General features: G+C 38.1%; 1 protein-coding gene, 1 long non-coding RNA gene and 1 other non-coding gene across 17 annotated transcripts in view; 2 read left to right on the top strand and 1 right to left on the bottom strand.

Moving 5' to 3' along the window:
- FHIT (fragile histidine triad diadenosine triphosphatase) overlaps nucleotides 1–17,112 on the bottom strand; it is a 1,380,560-nt gene that overhangs the window by 1,295,675 nt on the left and 67,773 nt on the right. The window lies entirely within an intron of this gene.
- Nucleotides 1–17,112, top strand: part of LOC112665991 (uncharacterized) — a 40,971-nt gene that overhangs the window by 4,842 nt on the left and 19,017 nt on the right. The window lies entirely within an intron of this gene.
- On the top strand, nucleotides 8,272–8,414 carry LOC112666117 (U4 spliceosomal RNA). Its single transcript, XR_003140746.1, has one exon. It is a non-coding gene; the product is annotated as a U4 spliceosomal RNA (small nuclear RNA).

Raw genomic sequence — 17,112 nt, 5'->3', positions numbered from 1 at the left:
TATTAGTTCTAATAGTTTTTTAGTGGATTTGCCAATGCACTTTTAACTTAAACTTTTAAATTATTTTGACCCCCACTATACTTCCAAACATTAGTGTATGCTACTCTTATGCAACAATTATCTTCAATATTGAGCAATTAAATTTTGTCTGCTCCCAGCTCTCATGGCAGCCCCTTCAATTAACCCCTTAGCCTAATGACCACTACACTCTCCATAGGAAAGTGGAAAGAACAACATCAACAAGAAAAATTACTTCTTCCTTAATTCTTTCTATTTCTAGAAGTTAGTAAAACCATTCGGTATAGTAAAAGTAAACATGCTAAGCTACTAAAACTCTTCTGCCTAGCATTACTTTGCTAAAATGAAGTCAAGCAAAACGTAACCAAAAGTGGATTTTGACATTTCATATTTTGTTGAATACTGCTAGGGTGCTGGCAATCACTGTCTCTTACATACAAATTAACAGCCTACCATCTGTCAAGTGTTGGGATAATCACAGGGTTTAGTGCACAATATGGTTATTAGAATATGACCTGACAAAAAGGAAAAGAACACAACCTAATTTGGACTATAAAATCTATGATCTCACTTGCAAATGACAGTTTGACAAGCTATTATTCTGCATTTTGGCTTCTACAGTAAAAGCAGTTTTATGCATACGTAATTCTATTAGTTATACAGGCAACAGCCTGTGGAAGATTGCTTTAAACTATAAAATCAATTTGGTCATACAGTATTTTTTAACTAATTCTTAGACAAATATTTGCACCACGAGTAAGTGGGAATGTAATGATCTGAGCCTTCACATTTCCAAGTAAAGCACCAATCATTTGGCAAAAATGTCTTTGTGATATTGCTGCCAGCGATTCCACAGAATTCTTCAGGGCATATGCAAAGAAAGGGTTGTAGGAACTTATTAAAACCATTCACGTGAACATACATCAAAGTCAAAAAGTTGACAGTTTTGAAAAGTGTAATATATGAAACACTTTGGCATAGAATTTACTTCATCCCCAACAGTGACATCTGCTAATGAGCATCATTAATATTGCCTACTTTTATTTATCCTAATGCCTCATGGGTGCTATCTTTATGTACATTCCTCTGTAACACCTTTTGTTTTCATCCAGGGGGAAAAAATCCATACTGACAGCTGCCTCTAATAAAGATGATTCCAACAAAACTCTTCTCTTCTGGTTACAGAGAGAATATAGAGTGCCAAGTTCTTTTTATGGTTGTTTTCTGCCTCTCAAAACAGTGCATAAATGTGTAGTGTTCCTGAAGGTTATTTAAGGGTACACCCATTGTGTCTAAAACACATGCTTAAGAGAGAAATGCATTAATTAAGTCTCAAGGCAAAATGTTCTGTTGAGGTGACAAAACAAAACAGATTTTTTAATATTAGCAATTATATTACCTGGGGAGCTTAAGTGAGATAATAACTATATAATACATTAAGCAACTCACAGTGCAAATTATGTTGCTTTGTTTTAAACTGCACATCTTTCCCATTATTTTCACACTTGTTTCCTTTCACGGTAGAGAAAAATGATGTATTTTTCTGTCATGTTGGCTCAATATAAGGTGAGTCAGGGTGCCAAGGCTCTTCCACAAAGGATCTTGGGATCCAATTTTAATATGCTGAAATATGAATTTTAAGAACAGTGTGTGATGAATTGTAAGGCTGCACAATACCCCCAAATTTCGTAACACCGAGTCCTTCATGGCTATTCTCTGAAGACTAGAAAAAATTGATTAAAATTTGAAGAACTTTAAATATATAAAAGCATATAAAATATTATTTACATCCATGAGTTTAGAATGATTCATCTATGGCAGCAACCCTGCTTACAAGTACAATATAAGATCAGTGAACAGAAAAACATAAACAAAAAGATACGGAGAATCAGGGAAATTTATTATTCATTTACAGAAGAGCCAGTGCTTTTTTTCCCTTTAGAAAAGAAAAAATTAAAAAATCTCAGGTTCAGGGCAGCTGGGTGACTCAGTGGTTGAGCATTTGCCTTCAGCTCAAGGCATGATCCCAGGGTCCCAGAATCGGGTTCTGCATCAGGCTCCCCACAGAGAGCCTGCGTCCCCCTCTGCCTATGTCTCTTCCTATGTCTCTCCTGAATAAATAAAATATTTAAAATAATAATAAACAAAATAAAATAATAAAGTAAAATTAATAAAATAGAAAATCCCAGGTTCTTTCTAGCTACCTTTGCTCTTATCACTTAGTATATTTATGAAACTTTTTTTTTTTAATGTGAAGGCTATCTGTCATGGATGTGACTTCATAAATGAACAAAAAGTGCCCTCTGGAAATCCTTTTCTCTCAGAAAGAATTATTCCCAAATTTGGAAGTCCAGTTAAATTCAAGCATTAAATATGTCAAAAAGAGAGAAAGAGGGGAAAAGAGGGATAGAGGGAAGAAAAGGGGCAGTGTGTGGGGGAAATCAATGCCTGGTCAAAAGACAGGAAAAAATTAACCAAATTATTTATGTGATGAGACTATGAATAATTTAATGTCTTTGGACTTTTATTCACTTTTCTAAACAAACACACATCACTTTTTAATGAAAAAGCAACTTTATATGTATTTTTCTTCTCTGTTAGAGGAATGATTTACATACAATAGAATATGCAAATCTTAAGTCTACAGCTCCTTGACATCTTCATATGTATAAGCTCAAGGATCCTCCACCAAAAACAAGATATAAATTTATTTCCAGAAAGTTCCCTTGTGATCTTTTCCAGGCAATAGCTTTCTATCCTTCCATGTTTCTATCTTCTATCACCATTGATTCATTAAGTCTGGTTCCTGAGTTTTATATAAGTAGAATCACACAGTGTAGACTCTTCTGAAGTTTGTGGCTTCTTTTGTCAACATAATGTTTTTGAGATGCACTCATACTGTTGTATATATCAGTTGTTACCCTTTATTGCTGAGTAGTAACCCATTGTATGACTACACACCACAATTGTTTACTTGTTCACCCACTGAGAGACATTGGATTTTCTCACATCTTGGGCTATTATGATAAGCTGCTATGAACATCCTTGTGCAAGTCTTTTTTGTAGGCATATATACTATTTTCTCTCAGATTAAATCTTACAAAAGAAATATATGACATAAAATTTTTAATTTTAAAGTGAGATCTAGTATTTTTTTATGGCCATTGTATTTTAAACTAAAAGAAAATACTTAAAAATCAGAACTTCACAGTTTCAATCTAAGAGAAAGGGAACGTACAAAACTCAAAGCATAAATTTGTAACAATTTTATGCTCCCAGATGCAGAGTTCAAACCAAGATAAAAGAATTATAAACCTTGCTGGGACCCTAGAAAAATACTTATTGCTCCTCCTCCTGAAACTTCGTTGCTTCCAATGGAAAGATTTCCAAAGGGATGAAATTTGCCATAGGAACATGATTTCAATTTTTAGTTTTAACAATTAAAACTTCTCTCTAGCTGAAAGAATAATGGAGAAAGAAGTATAATTATAAAGTTAAAAGTAAACCTATCAAATAATCAAGAGGCCAATATGTCAGAGCTGAAAGGTCATCACCATTCAGGGAAAAAAGTTAGGGAACTGAGAAACCACTGAAATGGGACCAGTGGATGTGGAGTCATAGATGACATGTCCATGGTATCTAGCCTATGCTAGGGAAAAGAAGGGTTTTCTCTAGGGATGATGACAAATACAATCTTGTCATCATGTTGCTAAGAATCACAGATAGGATGGCTATAAATTATCCTCCAGACTGAAAAACTGAGACTAAAAGGGGTGCTAAAAATAAATATTATTTAATTTTGTAAAAAGATTTTATGATATTTATTTATTTACTTATTTATTTATTTATTTTAGAGACAGAGAGATTGCAAGCAGGGCGAGACACAGAGGGAGAAGGAGAGAAAGAATACCAAGCAAACTCTGCGCTGGTCATAGAGCCCATGTGAGGTTCAATCTCACAACCCTGAGATCACGACCTGAGTCAAAACCAAGAGTCAGAGGCCTAACCAAATGAGCCACCCAGGCACCCCAATATTACTTAAATTTTAAAATATTTACTTGCTCATTTACAAGTTGGATTTTATTATAGTGGAAGACATTTAAAAAATAGTCCTATTCCAAAATAGTTTCCAAAAATAAAATTATTTTTATTTAAAATATGGACGTGTGTTTTTGTGTGTTTGCGTGTGTGTGTGTGTGTGTGTGTGTGTGTCGTAGGGGAGGAAAAATCCTCCTTTCTTCCTCCACCTTCTTTGGGTGTCTAAGATAGATTGACAAGAGAAAATAAAACTTCAATAAAATATAAACTTCAGTGACTTTTTACATGTTTATGAGAGCCTTTACAAGAGAATAAAGACCCAAAGAAGTTACCAGAGAGGAAACTTTTATCTTTTAGATGAAGAAACAATAAATATGTGAAGAATTGATATGACAAAAGGGTTTGGCCTATAGGTCGTAAATCGTGAAGAAGTAACTAGGAAAATACGGGTTCTGTCTTAACAAGGTTTGTTAATATAGCCTTCTTGGCCCTAAGTTCCCTATAGATAATCATAAGGATCCCTGTACCCATGTTGTACAGAACAGATACCTTTTATAGCAGAGATGATCTACTACTTTCAGGACTAAAGAGGGTCAGAGTATCCCCCTTGCACTGGCAATTTATTAAAGTATCTTTAATTCAAAATAATCAATATGCCAAAGTGACATATTTTGGGGTGATGATCTGAACCCCCGCTATCTGCATATTCAGGATAAATGCTAACCTAGACAAGATGCAGAGGCAACTGATATAAACTGAGACTCTCCCAAGTAAACTAAGACTCCAGTCCTAGCCAAGTGGGTACTCTTTATCTAGTGAGGTGTCACCTCCAACCCTCTCCAATGGACTGAAAAAGGTAACTAAATGGAACCTAAGAAGCTAAGGTCTTTTTGTGCATTCAGTAAATGATTTGTGAAAGTCTTTGGTGTGTTTGCCATTGCCCCAGACATAGGGAATACAATGGTAAATGGTTCAACCATCTCTGGACTTATGGGACCTTCAATTTGCCAGAGAACAAGAGGCAAGGATCAAATTATTAGAAGTGTGCTGTAAAGAGGTAAAATGCAGAGCTCTCTGAAAGCTTTTACATTGGTAGTTCTCATTGGGGTGGATATCGTCCTCTAAGGTGATTTTTTTGGAATTGTGAGGGGCTATCTCACCAATGGGGAGTGTGACTCTCTGAAGGTCTCCAGAGATGCTAGATGTACAGGATAGGCCCACACAATGAAAAATGGTTTCCTGTGCCTCATGACTTTCACATGTCCCACCAGACATTCACACAGGTAGAAGAAAAACAATTTATGGTTATCTGCTTTATATATTTTTTGCACGTTTTTAATTTTCATTGAATTTTTCAGGCATGAAACTGACATGCATACCAAAGGAAGACTGTACTTTTTTGTTCAGCCCTTTACCAATTGTTCACTATTTCAGAAAAATCACAACATTGACAGCAGCAGGGCTTATGAGACTCAGTCTACCAATATAAAACACAATGGCATTAGTCTGCATTGGTATCTGTCCCATGCAAATATGTAAGAGAAAAATAGGCTAAGCAGCAAATAGTATTAAGTTGGCCATGACCCATGACACCTGGGGATATTCCAAAATGTATTCATTGAGAGCATCTTTAAATATTTCATTTTATTGGCATAATATATACCTTTTAAAAATTCTGCAGCACGGTGATAAAAAAAAATCTGTATTGTAAAAATTACTGATTAAAATTATTTACTTACTTTGGATTTGCCTCTTGTTTCTCCGTCTTACACTGAAACTGTCCCTAGAGGTCTCCCACACAACTTCTTTATGACTTTTTATATTACTGTTTCTTTTTCCAATCCATTTCCTATTCCCTGTTGCCTACTGACAGGCTTTTTAAGAACTAGAGACCAAATATATGCCACAAGCTGAGGAAGGATTTCAATATTAGAGGTATTCTTGTGATTCTTCGATACTCCTTGGTCTCTCATCATAACAGAATTATTTTGCAACTTGCCGTACAAATAAGTCCAACTAATTTCCAGGAAGGCCAGACTTGCTTATGGTCTCTACCTCAAAGCTGTGTAATTAATCTCAGCATGTGAGCCCTACTTCAACTACATTTATTTCCCTCTTTTTCTCATCACATGTCATTCTTTCTCCCAAAACTAGTTTTTATTCTAGTGTTCCCATACCTCTCGTCTTCCATTTCTGCACTTCTTCCACAGAATAGCTTCTAAATCTTCTCTTAGATCCAATTTTATTCAGATCAAGTAGATAAAGCAATCAACTGATTCACTGTCTTCAAGTGGAGCTGTGCTTTGCCATTTACACCAAAATATTTTGTTTATTGTAACTCACTTCCCTTTTCTCTTTCCTTTACCTTACTAGTTAAAGCATTATACCAATTTTTAAAAGTATGTGGGGAGTGGGTATAGGCAATATTATCAAATGTATTTCATTCTATGATATAAAGAGAACATAAACTGTTTTTTTTTTATAAAAGGAAGGCACTCATCTGATGAGATTAAATAGTTGAGTGGTAGTTGCTTAAGCTAAAACTCAGAAGATAAGGAAGAATTAGCTAAGTAGAGAAGGGATCGGGCAAGATAGGAAGAGAGGCCAAACTCTCAAAACCAGAATCCTCCTCTTGTAAAAAACACTGAAAGAATAGACAGTTTTTTACTTGAGCTCAGGGAAATCTGCTGCTAAAAGGTGGTGAGTGAACCAATTAAGGCACAGAGTTTTGTTGAGTAAAGGGCTAACTTTTCCATTTTAATAAGCTCAAGTGTTTTAAGATGTGTATTAGAAGAATACTAGTTTCCACATAGTGTCATGAGACAAAGTTTCCTTTTAAAATAAATTTAAGAAAAAAATAAGTAAACTTTTCTCTTTTAGTAAGTATCAGTACAGGTAGGGGTACCTGAGTGGCTCAGTAGGTTAGCATCTGACTCTTGATTTTCACTCAGGTCATGATCTCAGGATCCTGTAGGACTGAGTACCACATGGGGCTCCCCGCTCAACACGGAGTCTGCTGAAGATTCTCTTTCTCCGTCTCCCCATCCCTCCCCCCACTCTTTCTCCCTCTTTTCTCTCTCTCTCTCAAAAAAAAAAAATCTTAAAAAAATGATTTTCACCTAAGTTTCCAATATATATGTATTAGTACAGGGAGAACAAGAATATGGTAAATATATGGCTCCTATTGAATAACTGAATTTGGGGATGCTCTGAGTCATAGCATGGAGGTTGGCAGTGGAGGAGAAGCTCTGAGATGAGATGGATGAAGGAAGTAAGTGCCAGGTCAGGCAAAGTTCTGTAAACTGCTGTAATGTTTCAGGACTCTATCTTAGAAGCAACAGAAGGCCATTAAAGGATTTTAAACAGAAGAATGACAAGATTGTATCTGTGCTTTCATAAGATCAGTATGGCGTCAATATAGGATCGGAAATAGGTAGGCCAGTTAGACAGCTGTTCCAATGGTCTAAATAAGAGACAGTGGTGGCCTAAAGTCAGGTGACAGTAACAGAGATGAGGGGAATTTGAGATATATATCCTGGAATCTAAAATGTCGTAAATTGAAATATGCCACTGGCTTTTCAGAGAACATGAAGAAATATAATACTAAAGGAACATATCAATTTTAAGATGTCATTATTCAAGACACAATAAACTATGGAAAATCTATGCTTCTTAGAATGGAGGAAGTATAATTTTTAGAGGGTAGAAAATAGGGTGTGGAGACTAATCATATGACTGATGATAATGGTCAACCAGTTGGAAAAAGTTGAAATTGCTAAGTTCTCCAGTCCTCAAAATTCTAAACAAACTGACTTCACTCCTTGGCTTTGTGGCTTTGATATGACAGATAATTTCAGTGATGCATATGGAATCTAAAATTCAGAAGATCACTGGAGAAATAAAAAGCAGAAATCCCTTCTCATGTAAAGATATACTTGAGAAAGGAATGTTTTTCTGGCCTGCTGGCCCTCTAATATCAGATACCTAAAACTTGTAAGTTAAAATTTGCTTCCAGGAAACAATGTTCACAGCACTCTGAAAGTCAAGGCCTAGTTGTGGCTATTATTATGACAATGATGATTTACAGCCAGTGCCCCTGGCCTAGGCCTCAAGGTTTGTTTACAATTTACAGTAAGAGGAGCCCAGCCTTAAATTATTGTTAACAAATCCTTGAAGTTAAAAAAAAAAGTTATGTAAATACATACATATCATCATATCTTTGCACAGTGCCAGTATCATAGCCAATGAGGTTTATCTGAGGCACAATTATTGCTAATTGAAAATACATAGTAATATCATCTTTTAAATTCATTGCTTAGAAAACAAGAGGAAGAAACATTTACAACTATATATGTCTCCTCTGATCGAAGTTTAAGTTCTCAAAAAAATATGGGATGCCTGGGTGGCTCAGTGGTTTAGCACCTGCCTTCAGCCCGGGGCATGATTCTGGAGTCCTGGGATGGAGTCCCAAATCAGGCTCCCTACATGGAGCCTGCTTCTCCCTCTGCCTGTGTCTCTGCCTCTCTCTCTCTCTCTGTCTCTCATGAATAAATAAAATTTTTTTAAAAAAATTATATACATATATATATCCTTTGACTCTGCTCCCATCATTAGGAAATTTCAATTACTCTATTCCTTTTGTGACTGCTTATCATTTAAAAAACCCCAAATCAGCTGACATTTAAAAAATTAAATAGGGCACATTTTCTGGGGGGGTGGTCCCTGTACTCCCACGGGTCAGTCTAGCCAAGCACATCTGATTATTCACGAAGCCATTTCTCACTGGGCCCAAGGAAACCTCCCAGAATGATAGGACCATTTACACCAAATGAACCCAACATATTACCAGAGTAACAATTGCCGTTACGGAGTAGACTACAGCTGCCAGGAGCAGTACCAGGGAAAATCCTTGGATGACAGACACCATGACAAAAGAGAAGGAAGAACCTTCAGAATCAGAAGGGAGGAGGAAACTCCTCATACAACAATCTTAAAAATATATAAGGAGGAAATCATATTTAAAGCAAACCTTTAAAAAAGCAGGGAAATTTTGTTATTTTTTTCCCCTCTGCCAGCAGTAGCCTTCTGGTATTAGCGCTGCAATGCATTTGCTTCTCCGTAATATTCTCAACACTAACAAGATCAGAGGAAATGATTTATTCCACCCCCTCTCCTGCTACTTCTGAACGGCAACGGGTGTCCTTGGGGACACAGGATTTCTGAATTGCTTTCGGCCATCTGATATTGCAGCTCTGCAGCCTTCCCTAGAATGAGCCAGAAAAATCAAAATAATTACATTAATGTTGGGAATCAAAGTTTATTGACTCTCCCTTGAGGTGGAAAACCAAAAAAGCTGGTTACAAAAGTTGCCAGCTTATTTAATGATACCACTGCCTCCTCCCCGGTCTTGTCAAAACAGCTTTTGAAAGCATTTTCAAATAAAGCCACCTTTGGTGTGCTCCAATTCAATAGCTTATCTATTCTCTTTTAAATAAAAGCTAGCGCCCATCATCTCGCCTTCCACTCCAGATCTCAAAGGGAAGACCCGACAGGGACAGGCCCTCTTCCTCTGCCAAGCCACTGCCAAAGGCAATTCTCCAGGGCAAAATCCCTGTCATCATGTCTGCTCCCCTCAGGAAGGTTCTGCCTCATTGAATATTCTTCTAAGCCAATGAGAGAATCAAGTGCACACCTCCCTAAGGTAGCAAACTGCATTTATCATAGCACTGATGGCTGCTGATGAAACTGGCAGCAGCTGGTTTCTCTCACCTTCCAACAATTCTTTGCAACATCCAAGTGAGGGAGGGATCTCATAAACACACCCATTTCAGAGATGAGCCCACGGACACAAAGACAAGGTGTTTTGCTGATATGTGTACCATTCACAGGATGGAGTAAAGGCCCTGCCTGGCAAATAACAGGCTTAATATAAAAGATTTCTTGAATTGACCAAATTAAACTGAAGTAGGTACTCAATTACTTGCTTTTTTAATTAAAATGAACCAAACTGAACTGAACCAAGCAAAATGTAACTCCCTTTATGCCTCGTCAACACTTCTTTTTCTTCTTTGTGTTTCTGTGGTTTGGTTCTTGGTCTAGGTTTGGTGAGGATTTTTTTTTACCTTTTTTTTTTTTTTTTCAGATTTTTTTATTTGATTATTTGACAGAGAGAGAGAGAGAGAGAGAGAGAGAGAGAGAGAGCCAGTGAGCACAAGCAGGGAGAGGGGTAGAGAGAGAGAGAGAAGCAGGCTTCCTGTTGAGCAGGGAGCCCTACATGGGAATCAATCTCAGGATCCCAGGATCATGGCCTGAGCCAAGGCAAACGCTAAACCACTTAACCTACTGAACCAGGTCGGCACCCCTTTCTTTACCTTTTTTAATGAAAATTCCCAAATGCAATGAAAGATAAGTATAATGAATTTCCAAGTTTCCATCCACCCAGGGCCAACAAGGATCAAGATTTTCCCATATTTGATGTCATGTCATTTCACCCCTAATTTCTTCAAGCGTTATGCTGTGTAGAAAGAACACACTAGGCCTGAGGCTGCTATCCTTAGAAAGTCCGGATGCAAAGTTGACTCTTGACTGGTATCTGGAAACTTGGATTTCAGGAGGGTTCTTATGACCCTCAGAACTGAGAAAGATGGTTCATTATGCCTAACCTGTTTGTACAAACAATACAGTTTATCCCAAACACCTGCTTTCCTTTTGGGAGGCTTTAGTGTTGGTACATATTAGGCGAGCCACTTACATGACCAGCCCCTAATAAAAACCTTGGGCACCGAAGCTCTAGTGAGCTTCCCCATTAGACAACATGGCCCATGTATTGTCACAATTAGGAGAATCCCTGAGTAACTCCACTGAGAGTAGACACTCAGAACCTTGTTCCTAGTATCCTCTGGACTTCACTGCATATGCTTTTCCCTTTACTGAGTTTGCTTATCTTTCTGCTCTAATAAATCATAGCCATGAGTATGACTATATACTAAGTCCTGTGACTTAGTCCTGTTCAGCAAATCACTGAACCTGGGGGTGATCTTGGGACCCTGACCCTTTGCCTACCAACCAACTTAACCCTCCCTTCTTCACAGAAACAGCACTGACCCTGGAGAGATACCAAACTGGGAGAGAACCCTGTCCCGCTTTCATAGCACACTGAACTTCTCCTTCATAGCATTTATCAAAACTGTCCCTAAATAATGTTGAGATTAGGGGTGCCTGGGTGGCTCAGTCAGTTAAGCGGCCAGCTCTCAATTTGGGCATAAGTCACGATCTCATGAGATCAAACCCCACATCCAGTTCTGCACTCAGCAGAAGTCTTCTTGAGGATTCTCTCTCCCTCTGCCCCTCCCCCTGCTCGCTCACTCTCTCAAATAAATAAATCTCTTTAAAAAAAGTAATATTGAGACTATTTACTCATGGTCAATCTAAGTACCACCCAAGTACCTAAGCTTCTATTAGTCAGGAACCCTGTTTGGCTTGCCATGTATCCTTAGCAATGAGTACAGACAGAATTTTAAAAATCCAAGGGAATACAATACCTTCCCTCCAAGTACAGTATAAGAGGTACAGTTTCTATGATTTCCTCTGCATTTTACGAATTCATTCACTGAATATCACAAGCTTACTGTGTAATACTTACCATGTCCCAGTTCAGGTTAATATCTACTTCATTATCATCATTTTATACTTAGCAAGATCATACCAATGTTTTATCTTTTAGGTGAGGAGGCACAAATCTGCTCCCATCTAGGTAATGGTGACTAATACACCTATTTGCAACACATTGTAGGACTCTCTTTTCCACCTCAGAATCCTTTAGACTTTCTCATTCAAATGAAGACTCTTGGGATGATTTTTAGATGTCCACTAAAGTTTGAGAACCACTGCTCTGGGTCACTCTTAAAAGCAGAAGGGCATCTAAAAGTAAAAAACCCACATGGATATGACTCTTCAGCTGAATTTTTTAAAAGATGAATGTATCACAGGCTAAAATACAGAATAGATTATGCTAAGCACCTTCCACTATTAAAACACCACGACAACTGATAGAATAAACATATAACTTCCTTTAAAGGAAAGAAGGGAGCTGCCCAACTATTAAAGAAGGGACACATCTAATACATATACAGACAATTGTGTGCATTTAACTTGTGTGCTGAAACAGATCAAGTAGACTTTTTTCATAATGGATGAAAATAAAATGCGATAGAATACACTAGGATGGAAATTAGCAAGATTTTTAAAAATTGTTAAGTTTGAGTAATCCTGTACCCTATCTCATCAGGAACAACAAAAGGCCAACAGGAACACACTGATAGTTCAATTTGTGTTACAACTTCCTATAGCAAAGGAGGACTCTTAGAGGGGCACCTGGGTGAGCTCAGTCATTTAAGCCTTGGACTCCTGGTTTCAGCTCAGGTCATGATCTCGGGGTTATGAGATCAAGCCCCGTGTGGGGCTCTGTGCTGAGCATGGGGTCAACTTGAGATTTTTTTCCCCCTTCCTCTGCCTCTACCGCTGCTCCTCCCCCCACTTGCACTCTCTCTCTCTCTCTCTCTCTCTCAAATAATAAAATCTTTTTTTTTGTTTTAAAGGAGGAACCTTGGGGGCAACTCCCAAAAAGGGGAATTATCAGAGCCTTCTTCTGGGGGGTTGTGGGATCAAAGGACACTGGAGTTGTTCTAGAAGCAGGGACCACTCAGAGCAAGGCACTGATGGTCAGAAGAGAAGGAGTCATTTTGTTTAGTCCCTTATGGGGTCACAGAATGACTCTGTTTAAGTCTTATTCTGAGTATTGTTTATGTTCCTGTTGCCAGCAAGGCTATGTTTTACTTTCTCTCACATATACTAGGAAATGTGTATAAAAACTTTCATAGTGGCACCATTCATAGCAGGAGGAAAGGAAAAGGAAAAGAAACAAACCAAACAGCCATTGATGGAAGTATACGTAAAACTTAAAATTAGAAAAAAAAAAAAAAAAAGAACAAGGAATGATGATCATGAGGTTAGGAGTTACCTCTTAGGAGGCAGAGATGCAATAAAAAAGGCACACATTTGGACGTGAATTATTGGTGCTGTTTCCTTTTTAGGTTTATGACTATTTGTTATGTTGTGAAATAAGTAAATCAGAATGGGGTTAATGCCTGAGTCAAGGATGACGTTGTGCCATGAACTGAGGACTATATAATTAATCTATCTCTGTGACCTGAGGTCCAAGCTGTTTTCAAACAAAAAATAACAGTAAGTACTGTCACCTACATTTCCTTCTCAGGTGTACATTCTCCACATAGCATTTTTAGCCACGGCACAGTAAACATCAGTTGCATTTATACAACAGCCACAATAAACATGACTTTTTATTAAATGTAAATGTCACCACAAAGCAGAATCAACTATTAACTTTATGCAACCTCTCATCAATGAAACTATCAATGTGCCAAGCAAGTCACAGGATTCATTATCTATGCACATCTTTCAGAGGGCTTCCTAAAACACAGCTAATTTCCATAATTGGTAACCAAATAAAACCATCGGCAGCCAGAAGAACACCAGTCTTTTCAGGAAACTGTATGTTACATGGAAATGTCTAATTAAATGTATAGTGGGACATTCACACATGCATTTCATCTTTTGCTCTTTCATAAACGCTGTACTTGCTTCTCTATGTCACAAATATGATATCATCCAGGACATGAAGGCTGGAACACTTCACATGGCCCCCAGATGTTCACTCCTTCTACATTTTCCATAACATTTACTGCTTTAGAAATGTCCATATATTCCATGACAGTTGATTTTTTTTTAAGATTTAATTTATTTATTCATAGAGACACAGAGATAGAGAGAGAGGCAGAGACACAGGCGGAGGGAGAAGCAGGCTCCATGCAGAGAGCCTGACGTGGGACTCGATCCAGGGTCTCCAGGATCACTCCCTGGGCTGCAGGCGGCGCTAAACCGCTGCGCCACTGAGGCTGCCCCATGACAGTTGATTTTAAGGACATTTTTACAAAATAGCAACACCAGGTCTAAGTTCACTATGGCGGTAGGGTCTAACAGAACTGAAGGAACGAAAGCCTTTTAGCAAATGAGAACACGCAAATGACCCTTATTTTTAAAAAGCTCTATAAACTATGTCAGAGAGGGGAATCACATTGCCAGACATCATAAAACAACATACAATTAAACTCTAGCAGTCCATTAGATGACCCTTCTAAGCAGTTCTGAGGAGTAGATGGCTTAAAAGAAGTAGGCTGGGGAGCGCCTGGGTGGCCCTGTCGGTTAAGCATCCGACTCTTGATCTCAGCTCAGGTCTTGATCTAAGGGTTGTGAGTTCAAGCCCCACATTGGGCTCCATACCCCATGCTGCATTTCACATCCAGTGTGGAGCCTACTTAAACAAAACAAAACAAAGAAGTAAGCTGGGAAAAGTCTCATGATTTGCACATTGATTCAGTATTGCTGGTAGTTTTTTAGACCTAAGTGTAATTGCCCAATACTATTATCACTACAGAGAGGGAAAAAAACGGGGTCTTTTTAATAAATATCTGATTTCTCTCTGGCTTTGGTCCAGCCCCCAGTTGCACTTTCTCTTACTAATATTGCAAAAATAATTGTGTCTCTCCCGATGCAATCTGAGGTGATGCTATTGGAGATATGTAGGACTAATGTCTTCACAAAATGTTTGATCTGTTGAGAGAAACACTAAGGAAATTAGCCTGCCTCATTGTTGAAAACAGGTGGGATATGTTAGGCTCGTGTTTGATGAGAACTATACAAAGGCAAATTATGAAAAAGCTCCCCTTCCTTCAGAGACAAAGTCTCACCCTAGGCTTGAACAGCCTTTCAACTCCATCCACATCCCCAGATGGGCACCTTTTATTCAGGGTATTATATAGGCCACCGGAAGTGTGGTCTAGGTGTATCTGCCATGTTTCTTCCTTACTCGCTTGGTATTTTCCCTCCCCCCCCCCCCCGTTAAAATAATCCTATCAGATAAAGAGTTCCTGAGATGTAAGGAGCATGGATGGCTTTCAGTGGATTCATCAACTCCCTGAAATTGAGTGCAAAATGAGATGCCTGTGGGCACATGCCCACCTTTGTGAGGAGAAGTTCCCAAGAACTCTGGTGCCAGTTAAAATGACTGTGTCTTGAGTTTCTGACATCAGGAAATGAGGGAAGGAATAAGATGAAGAATACACACCATCTGCCATCAGTGCTGCATATTTTCTTCCCAAATCACATTCAACAGTTTACTCCAATCACCAGGCTTTTCATCCCTATAAGCACTATTTAGACTTTAAATGTGCTAATGACTCACCTGGATAACTGGAGAAAACTGCATGTTCCTGCCCCTACCCCCACCCCACCACATCCCAGTCCTGAGGTTCAGACTTCTAAGGTCCCGGATAGAGCCCAGGAATCTGAATGTTTCCAAGTGCCTCATGTGATTCTGGGGCAGATGGCTGCAAAATCAAGCTTTGAGAAACATGCCACGATCCACCATCAGGCAGGAATCATGCCCATGGATTCATCTACTCACAGGAAAAAAAGAACAGTATTTGTTTCTTTGTAAAGATCGGACTTTGGAAATCTTAACTTCAATTATTCTGTGAGCCACAGGAAATTAGAAAAAACCTTTTTTGTCTGATTTGATTTTTTAGCAATTGCTATTACTTGACAGTCCCTGCAGTATGTTAACATGGTTATTATTGATGACTCTTATTACCTTTTCCTATGCAGTAAAACACAGGAATGTACACTGGAAGAGATGAGTATTATTCTAAAACAATCCAGGAAAGAAAGTTAATGGCAGTCATGTCTGCTCGTTATTTGTGCAGAATGACTGCCATGAGGAACAGTGAAACCCCTTTTTAAAAGTTACATTGTGGCTTTAAATTGGGTTAACTCAGTGTGTGTAGCCATGAAACAAGTGGCTATAGAGATGTAAAGGATAGGACACTTTTCTCCATTCCTCTTTTGCCTTTTATTTTCCCTATGGTCTTTAATGCTTTTCTCTTTGGAATGGATGAAGTTATAAAGTTGCCTTACATAAAAGCTTTGCTTGAAAGATTGGTAATCGTGCACTTTGCTACTGAATTGTCCAGTCTATTCAATCTTAAAAAAGGCTCTTCTCTTTTGTTCAGCCAGGATTATCTCCTTTGCAGAGTATAACAGAAATATCTGTGTATAAAATTGAGAAATTGTTCATAAATATTATGGAAGGCTTTTTGAGCTGTTTACTCTTAGAGGTCTGACTTAGCAAACAGTAAGAATGCTTTCCTGGGTTGAGGACATTTTTACTTTTTTCTTTTAACTAAATCACCCATAATTCAAAAAAAAAAAAAAGATACACATTTCACAGCATTTTCACCCATGATTACAGCAGAAGGAAACAAATTGCTATTTTTAAGAGGCAGTTTTAATATCTCTAACTACATTTGGGGGGAAAAAAATTATATATATATATATATAATCAGCAGCGCTATCTCTGGTAGATAACTTATCTTACCATTTTTTATTTAAAATCTTTGTGCTGGGATCCCTGGGTGGCGCAGCGGTTTGGCGCCTGCCTTTGGCCCAGGGCACAATCCTGGAGACCCGGGATTGAATCCCACATCGGGCACCTGGTGCATGGAGCCTGCTTCTCTCTCTGCCTGTGTCTCTGCCTCTCTCTCTCTCTGTGACTATAATAAATAAATAAATAATAAATAAAAATAAAAAATAAAAAAATAATAAAATCTTTGTGCTGAACCAGCCAATGAAATGGATTATCCACTGATTTTGTTTCTAAAAGAAACAAAACTAGAGACAGCATGCATCACTGAAAAGTCAGACATATTAACACTAATTCAAAAGAAAAAAAAAAAAAGACCTCTCTAGCTAGAGGTTAACAACACAACTCGATCAAAACCAGTGACATTTTTTATCAAACATTTATAAAACTGCTGTTTTGAACTCTGACCTGCTACAAATTGAATTAAAAGGTGCTGTTCTAATTCTGTCTCCTGGTACACAACGGCATTGCTATAGAAAACAACAGACCCTGTTCTGCAC

The sequence above is a fragment of the Canis lupus genome, chromosome 20, assembly GCF_003254725.2.
Source record: "Canis lupus dingo isolate Sandy chromosome 20, ASM325472v2, whole genome shotgun sequence".
Taxonomy (NCBI): domain Eukaryota; kingdom Metazoa; phylum Chordata; class Mammalia; order Carnivora; family Canidae; genus Canis; species Canis lupus.
The sequence above is the reverse complement of the archived record's forward strand: the minus strand, read 5'-3'. Positions and strand labels throughout refer to the sequence as shown.